Here is a 10,010-nt window from a genome sequence, read left to right as displayed (position 1 = left end):
TTCAAATATCTTATTTTTAGATCTAATAATTTATATAATAAGACGAATTTTAAAGAAACGACATTTGTAAAAATAAAAACGTATATCACAAAAAAAATGATATTTAAAACCCGATTTTTTTTAAAAAAAACGTATAACAAGAAGATATTTGAAAAGAATAAGTATCAACAAATACCAACAAAAATTAACAAATAAAATCAACCGACCCAAACAACAAATTTAACACAAAATTTAGAAAAAAAAAAAAGTGACGAAAATAACCGAGACGCAAAATCTGGAAAAAAAAAACGAGTTTATGGAATTTACCGACGGTGGTGGTGGCGGTGGGTGGCGGTGGGGGTGGGTGGTGTCGGGTGGGATAGTGGTGGGTGGTGGTGAATGAGGAAGTGAGAAATGAATGATTTATTCGGGTTTTTTTGATTTATTTGGATTTTTTGGGTTTTTATTTATTTGGATTTTTGGGTTTTTTATTTATTTGGATTTTTGGGATTTTTTTTTTAGAGTTTGAGAGAAGAGAGAAATGAAATGTGTAAGATGAGAGAGAAATGGATGAGTGGAAAACAAATATATAGTAAATTAGTGATTAATTAGAGTGGATTAGTGAAAGAGGAGAGAGATGGTGAGATTAGCTATTAAACACACTTTTTTGGGGTTGATCTTGGCTATCCATTTTCACCATCCAATGACCCTTAATAGAATTTATGGACTCAATACATATAGAGAGAGAGAGAGAGAGAGAGAGAGAATTAGGATCTATTGAGTCTAGTTTTTAGGGTGAGTCTGTCCTACCATTATGAGCCGTCAAATTATAATCATCAATGGCTTAGATCAATCGCCAACTTATAAGGGTAAAATTGTAACTTAACAATATGATATAAATTTCCACGTTCCTCGACACTTTCTTTTCCCTCTTTCATTTTTTTATCTCATCCTCTCTCTACATCTCCTTCTCTCTCCTACTGGAAACCTCCCTAGTAGTCTACACGGTGCATTTCTTCGTGTTAATTGTCCGATAATTATCTCAAATATTCAATTTTTCATCTAGATTCCAAATTACGTAACCATTCTATCTTTCATTGTCATTATTAAAGAGCAATTTGATTATTTCCTCTAATGAGGTGTTAATTTCGTTGCTGTTTTCAGATCTTGATTTATTCTTGATTTGTTATGCATCAAGTTTCAATTGCATATTTTCGACTCTTCTCTTTGTTTTCTTCATTCAAGCACTGCTCGGATTTCAATTCGTCTTCTTTCCGTTCATTTCTATGGTAAGTTTTCTCATAATTTTCTTCGTAAATTTGTTATTTGCACTTCTAATTTTCATTTCATCTAGCGTAAATGTTCAATCCCTAACTTTTTCGTGTTGTAGAGTTTGTGTTTATCATGTGCGACTAGTTTTAATCACATTCGGTATTCCAAAAGAAATTTAACCTCATTCAAATGTTTGATGGTGTTTTTATTGTAGATTATTTTTAATTGATAGGCTTTATTATTTTTAATACTTTTGTGTTAATTAATTGTTCCCGATTTTGTGTGAAATGGTAAGGAAACAAACAACAATTTTGAAAAGTTATTGATGTCAACTGCATAGTTTATTAATTGCTATTTTATTGAAATTTATAATATAATCTGCATAAATTCGTGATTCTTTTGATTCAATTTGAACAATAGTGTAACCGTGTTACAGTGATTGTAGAGTGGTGTTACTTTAATCTTCTTAATATTGGTATATTTGTGTTACTCTAATGGTATACATGTGTTATAATAAAAGTATAGGGGTGTTACTGTAATGGTATAATTGTGTTTTCCTTTATTTGTACCTAAGATTAGGTTATGCAGGTTGTCATAGTGCAAGTTTCTGCTACTTATTGAACCTGGTGATTGTTTTTGATCTAGGTTCAGATTACCATTGTAGGCTGTTTTGGACAACCGTTATTTGATGCTTCTAATTCCAACTAGATAGTGACATGTATTGGCTAATGGATGATGATAAATTATCTATTATCGCGATTAGTCGACTATTAGCTCAAAAGGTATAACATTGCATTATTATGAAATATGTGAATTCGATCCCCACATAGATGAACGTGTTAGTGTATTGTTTAAAAACATTGAATGGGCGTAACTTAATTAACTAGTTAGAAAATTATAATCCCGTGTTGTTTGATTTTGCAGGTTGTTGCAATTGAATGATCAACTTGTATAGAAGTTGACTATAGCTAGATCAATAATAATAACATTACCCCAGTGCCTCAATGGCTCCCGCAATTGCGGGCTAAGGGGGTCGGATGTACGCAGCTTTACCCTTGTGTAAGAAACACAAAGAGGCTGTTTCCGAATGACCCAAGATGAAAAGTGCGTCGAGAACTGCATCGAAGGACTGCTACTTTACAAGAGAAAGAAGCGCAACCACTTTAGTAAGCAATTTTGCTTTACTCCATCATAATCCAGAACCAAAGAGTCCAGATCAATACGTACACTAATTTCGTGTTATAAGCTTTGCAAACACCTAGCATGTTCAACAATTACAGTGACGATATCTCGACCGAAATTTGTTTGCTAACATGAAGCTCTCATCGTGTAATATTTCATCCCAAGTCAACAATTGTTTAATGTTTCTTTTTTTGTGAAGTACATATTCTTATTTGCTTGGTTTTCAGTATAAATATTGATAACCTGCTGCATTTTTTTTATTTGTCTATGCAGGAAGCCAGGGCGGCACAGGTCAATGGTGACCTACGTTACCAAGTGCTTTTTTTAAGTATGTTACTCTTAACGGTATTATCGTGTTATTCTAATGATTTAACGATGTTACAATAATCGTATAGTAGTGTAAATAACTGGAAAGATAGTGATTGCTGTCAAAGAATAAAGCATTTTGGATTTGTTTGGGATGTTAAGTTCTTTAGTACGTAGTTACTCAAATAGCGCTATTTGTGCCCTATTGTACATTCATGTTATTTATGTTTCCTGTTTTTATTTTGATGAGATTTAGGGAGTGTGACACGAGTTAGGCTTTAATGTAACACTAGTTTGTTCTTAGAGTAACACAAATTGGTCTTTATTGTACACTAGTTTGTTTTTTAAATAACACGAGTTAGTCTTTATTGTAACATTAGTATGTACTTAGAGTAACACGGGTTAGTCTTTAATGTAACACTAGTTTGTCCTTAGAGCAACACAAGTTAGTCTCTAATTCACCCTTTTCCTAAGCATTCTAATTGTAACACTAGTTTGCTCATAAATAACACAAGTTGGTCTTTATTGTATACCCTTTTCCTATGAATTCTTGTAATGCTATTTAGCTCAATGGTAGAGAGATGTGAAGTATTCACATAGATGTGGGTTCGAGTCCCATATAGCATAATTATGCGTCGGTGATGTTTTTGTGAGAGTAATTTTTTAGTTATTACTCAATGGAGTATTACTAATTACCTTATAAAGTCATAGTTTATAACAAAGAATTTAGGCTATGAGGGATTCGAACCCACATTTTTGTACAAAATTGCACAATGCTCTTCCTTTGAGCTAATAGCCTTCAACGATCATTTGACCAAAAAATTGCACATCACTCCCAAAACAAATTCATCACAGGAAAAATAAAGTCATACATCAGACTGGATGAGTAATGTGTATGATATGGTTCTGGTATCATCTACCATATTTCAGTTGCTTAGCTACAAGTATAGTCACTTCTGCAGTAAGTGAATTATACATCTGATGTACAACCACCAATTCTATAGTTTTTGAGCATTATAATAAAGTTTTTGAGTTTTATTTTAAAAATTATGAGTTTTACTATAAAGTTTATGAGTATATTCACTTAAACATTAAGCTCTAAAAAATTATTGTAAAACTCAAAAACGTTACATAGAAGTTTAGTAAAATTTGAGTTTTGACGGAAAAAAATTAAAATCTAACTTATAAACTTTAATAAGCTCAAAAAAATATACATATGCTCAAAAACAAATAAAGTTGAGATAATAAGCTCAAAAAAAAAATACATATATGCTCAAAAACAAAAAAGCTGGAGGTAGTACATCTCACTTCTGTATCCTACTCTTTACCCATGTCTCACTTTCCACCATAAAAACCACTAGAAGTATTTCAAACTAGAACAACATAAAGGTATCAAAGGCAAAATGAGATATTGAGACCGTATATAATTTTTTACTCATCTACCATCAAATTTTCATAGCAAAGCATAATACCTCTATGCCCCATTTGACAATTTTGAAGATAATAAGTTCGTTTGCTTTGCAAGCTCAAAATTAAGTGACCCAAGCTCAAAAGAAGAAGGAAAAACTAGACGGATGTCCAATAGTCAAAGAAAGGTTAGAAGATGGATTAACTGATACAAGTAACCATTTCTTTTAGCAATGAGATCCCACATATCTTGTAACACCCGCGAATTTCCCATTTCGACATTTAAAATTTATTAAACCGTCTGATTACCTTATTTTATATTTTTAAATTAATTAATTTAATTATTTCATTTTTAAGCACGTTTTTAATGAGAAGGATATTTTAAAGTTCAATTTATAGGAAAATACGTATTGTTGGTCGGATAATAATAGTGACAGTAATAATATTAGTTTCCGTCTCAAGTTAAAATAAACTCGAGACATTATTCCGTCTAGCTATAGACCGTCACACTTCCACTTGTGAGACTAACCTCCCTCGATCTATCCTATTTTGACAACACATCTTACACCCCACCTTTAAAATATCTCTCCTATTATTATTATTATATATTATTATTATTGTTATTATTAATATATACTCCGTATATTATTATTAATACCTAATACTATATATATATTATTATTATTATGTTTGTGTGGTAATGACCCGTCCCCACCCCCTCTTATCCCCTCATATTTCTTCTTCTTCTTCCCGCATCAGCAAGCTGCAACAACAACAACAAACCCAGACCAACAACACCATTTTCGTCACCTCCAACCTCAGATCCCGCCTCCATTCTCAACCAAATTCGATAAATTTTACACCAATAGCCTCCTCTCCTCGTCCTCCTTCTTTATATGTGAGAAAGAGCCAAGCTTTCGTCCTATTTCAATTCGGCCGTCTTACAAAGGATTCGGATTTTGGGGTAATTTCTTCTGTTTTTGGGTTTCGTGTCATCCTTAGGCGACTCCTGTGGCGTTTAGGAGAGCAAAAAAAAGGTAACGGTGATAGGTTACTCGACAAAAACGTCGAGATTTCGTCTTATGGGTCGTTTTATATACTCTTGTTCGATAAAGTTTGGTTCTTTGTGTCTTTTTCGCCTTTGTATGTTAATTTCCGTCTTAGTTGTGTTCAAAATTCCGTCTTAAATTGCTGTTGGAAGTGGCTGTTTTAGGATAGCTTTGTGTAAGTCGTCGGATCTGTTTTTGGGTAGTCCTTGAGACGTTTTGGTAGCGCATTTGGGACTGTTTTTAGTCGTGAAAATGGTACCTTGTTGGGACCGGTTTTGGTGCCTAAAAATGCAGGTTTGGAGACGAATTTTGAGACGACTACATGTTGAGTTTTGGGACGTTTTGTATGTGTTTATTGGACTATTTATTGGGACTGTTTTGACTCGGTTTAGGTCTGCTTGAGCTCTGTTTTGTACAGTGACTAGCGCTGCTCATCCCTTTGTTTTGGAATCGGTATTGTACTGTTTTGTGACTGTCTTCGAGACAGTATTTGCAGGGTTTTGGGGACTGTTTTATTTAACGTGATGGAGTAGACTGTGTGGGTGCTGTTCTGGGCCTGCTTTAAGACGGAACCTGTAGTGTCCTTAGGTGCAGTATATGACCTGTCCTTGGGTAGCTGTGAGGAGTGCTTGGGGCGGGTTTATGAGAATGAAAAACTGGACATAACCCGTGTAAGTTTCGGGACTGTTTTATGGCGTAGGAATGAGTGCTATTAGGACAGTTTCCTGTGCATTTTTGGGACTGTTTTAACGTGTTTGAGCAGGTTGTTTTATGGGCTGATGAGGGACTGTTTTATGGGCTGTTCTTATACGCTGAAATAAGCTAGTTCGAGACTGCAAAACCAAGTTCATTCGGATAGAATCTGGTTGTATGTATACATGAAGTTGTAAGGTAAATTTTACGTCTTGTTCATGCGCATAAAGACTCGTCTTAAACGTGTCTGGTTTTGGCTAAGGTGGCACGGTTTGGGTAGAAGCATTGAGTTGTTTGTCTCGGTTTTGGGTGGCTTTTGGACAAGTTCAATGGTCCCTTGTGTCGTGGGTCGAGTTGTGTCTTGGCGCTAGTTTAGTTCATTTAAAATATAATTAATTGACCGTCTCGTATTTTTATATAATGATAATTTGTTAATATCGTTCTTTCACATAATTAATTTGTTGGACTCATTCGATTTAGTTTGTTGGGCTCATTTGATTTTAGTAAATGGGCTAGTTATATTTGGTAAATTGGGCTAGTCATGTTTATAAATTGTTGGGCGCTAGTTGGCTTAATTAAAATATTATTTATTTCCCGTCTTGTGTTTTATATAAGTAATCCGTTAATTATCGCTCTTTCACACATTCTATTTATTGGGCTTTACATGTTTATTTGGTTAGGCTTGTCATATTCATTCAAGTAGATTTGTCTTGTTAATTTAAGTGGATTTATCTTGTCAATTTAATTGGACTTGTCTGGTTTACTTATTGGGGGTATGAATAAGTCACTTGAGCTTTGTCACATTTTATTCTGTAATTTCATATATCGTAATTTATTCATTATCATTTATTATATTTTAATTTACCGGCATGTTAAATTATAAAATGGAATGTTCATTAATATAATACAAGTATGAGATGTTTATTATAAGTACTTGTAAGAGTCGTACTCTTGATAATGCCTTGTATTGTTTTGTTGTGAGAGTCTTGGTCCTATCGGATACTAGGGGTGAGCCATAAGCCCTCTAGTTGCGATATGATCATCGGGATTGATGTTCTCATCCGTACTCATGGTGAGATGCAAGCCATGAGTATGAATGTGACATTAAAGATCCCGTGTCATATGATGTTTGCATGATCATTCTTACTCTTATTGTGACTCAAGTGTGACGTTTTACATTGTGTGACGACTTGACCTTCCTTTTTACCCCTTTCGGACCTTTGGTTACGAGTGTGTGCCATGTTTCCGGATTGGGTTATCTTTCCTCTTTCGGACCTTTGGTTACGAGTGTGTGCCATGTTTCCGGATTAGGATATCCTACCGCCTTTCTTCGGACCTTTGGTTACGAGTGTGTGCCATGTTTCCGGTTAGAGGTTACTCGACCTTTGGTTACGAGTGTGTACCATGTTTCGAGTCTTGGATACGATTGGTACATCGTATGTCGAATCGGGTGACGTCCATCCCGAGAGTCTGGATCCAGGTTTAGACTAGGACCGTATTATGATCGTCGTCCTACCAGGAGGTTGGAGTCTAGGATGTAGTCTTGTGTGTGCTATCTCGGACATGCTTTAAAGGTAGCCTCTGAGTCGGATACTCCGTCTACACTTTGTGTCGGTCTTACACTTGTTGAGTCGGTCAATATGAGTTGGTTGACTTGGTTGCTCCATGCCCTTGATTGCATGTTTATTCTAACATATCATGCCTATTCTATTCAGAAAGTATTATGTCTGTCTCATCATGATTTTCATTATATCTTCTTGTCCTTCATTATCTACATGTGATGCATGACTATTATGTTCAATTAAGTGTTTGTTACTTGCATTTCGACATATTGTGGCTGGGAGAACCTTGAGTTACTCCCCACTGACTGTGGCGTTCATGTTTACATGAATGACAGGTGGTGAAGATGCTTACGTGGGGAAGACGTGTGGGCTAGCGAGAACTAAACCCTTGGACCTTAGTTTGCTAGTTAGAAACCCTTTATTTGTTTATTCGTGGGATATCTTTTCCCCGCTTTCTAGACTTGGTTGTAATAACCTAAATTTGTCTATTATCGTATTTGTTTCATTTCGTTTTTGGCACCCGCGTGTTAATCTTTAGCTCGTAATAAAAAGTTTTAAAAATATCACAAATTCCGCTTTAATTTATTAGTTATATTTTCCGCTTTATCGCGGGGTGTCACATATCTCACATGGGTTACAATAACAAACAATTAGTGTTACAATAATAGCTCATATGTGTTATAATAATAGTCATATGGATTCGAGGGGATTGAGATAAATATGTTACAATAACGCTTTGAGCCACAGTCGGTTCAGAGGTAAAGGTAAGCAATTAGCATCAACATTCTATATTCTCAGTCTCGTAAATTTACGCCGAAAGCGAAACTTCACGCAACTAAAGCTAAGTTCCAGCAAAATGCACATGGAAGAAGACAAAAATCATCAAAAATGTACAAATTACATATCAATAAATCAACATTTTGCTACCTTTATCGAATTTCTCCATCGGGATCAATTCTGGTGATGTTTAAGATATCCTCGAAGAGAAGTGGCACCATTGTTTCAATGCGAATCGAAAAACTTCTAATAAATAATAAATTATAATTTTGCAATTAAACATCGAGTTACTAATAGTCAAATCAGGTTTTTTGAGATATCAAAATTCGTCTTAAGAACGATCAAACTAATATCATGAAAAAAATGTGATAATTAAAATGTCAATTGAAGAAAAGAACTTCACAGTTTGTGAATAAATTGTCGACGGCCAAACACATGGACAAATTTTACAATAATCAGATAAGCAATTGCAATAAATTCAAGACAAGCATTGAAAGAAACATACGTTTCGAAAGAGGAGATACGTACTTTTACCACCGCAGAGGAATTCGTGAACAAATTGTTGACGACTATGGGACAATAAACCTTGCATTTGAACGAAAAATCGCAAGGTTTGTAATCATCAAAATCGAAATCAGAAGAAGATGAAGAATATCGATTGTAAATTTTCTCAACAATCTTCCCGATAAATTATTTTTGAGTTAATTGGGGATATTACTAAGGGGGAGAGAGAGAGAGCCCAGAAGAAAGAAAAAAAAAAGGAAAGACGGGCTAGCTGAGGGTCGTTGAGTGTTTTTGTGTTAATTTTATAAGGGTGACGTGGCTCAATCAGACGCGTCGAGTGGTATTAGATCTGACGGTGTACAATTGTAGGACGGACTCATTTAAAACTCTGGACTCATAGGATCTCTATATATATATATATATATATATATATATATATATATATATATATATATATATATATATATATATATATATATATATATATATATATATATATATAATTAGGATCACATGAGTCCACCCTATTTTTTGAGTCCCGTGAGTCCACTTATGTATCACACGTAGCACACAAAAATATCACGTTTTTTTACCAAAAAAAAAAAATTAATAATTTTTTTTAAAAAAAAAAAAAATAAGGTGTGATATTGTTTAGTATAATCTGTGATATTATATCGGAGTCTGTGAGTCCAGTAAAAGAGTATCACAAGTTATACAAAATAATATCACACCTTACGATAAATAATATCACTGGTTGTACTAAACAATATCACGAGTTATACTATACAATATCACACCACTGAACCTAATTCCGCCTTTCACCACCTTCATTGTCAGGTCGGTTGACTATTACCCTGGAGAATTAATCATTTTAGTAATTGAGTACGTCCATTTCAGGAGCGTGTCAAATAAAATTTGCAACTGAAACTAGAGACAGTTAACTATGAAGCTTAAGCTCCATGAAAGAAATAAATAAATTCTCATCAGCCACCCTCGTGAATCAGGCAGCCGTACATTAGCAGAAATGAAACTAAATTAAAAAAAATGAGCTAGATATGTCAGCCACCCGTGATAAAATGTTTTAAATCCATATTGTATCAAGTTGCCTTTGTGTCTTCCTTCCAACAAAATAAACAAGAATTACAATGACAAATTTGCAACCGTTGATAGATTTAGGATCCGATATATAATTCGTTTGCATCACTCTTCTCATATAATGCATATAAGGAGTATGCTCTACATTGTCTAAAATGTCTGTTGAGATGTAACGATACAAATT

This window comes from Silene latifolia, chromosome Y, assembly GCF_048544455.1.
Source record: "Silene latifolia isolate original U9 population chromosome Y, ASM4854445v1, whole genome shotgun sequence".
Classification (NCBI taxonomy): domain Eukaryota; kingdom Viridiplantae; phylum Streptophyta; class Magnoliopsida; order Caryophyllales; family Caryophyllaceae; genus Silene; species Silene latifolia.
Note: the sequence above shows the minus strand (reverse complement) of the source record.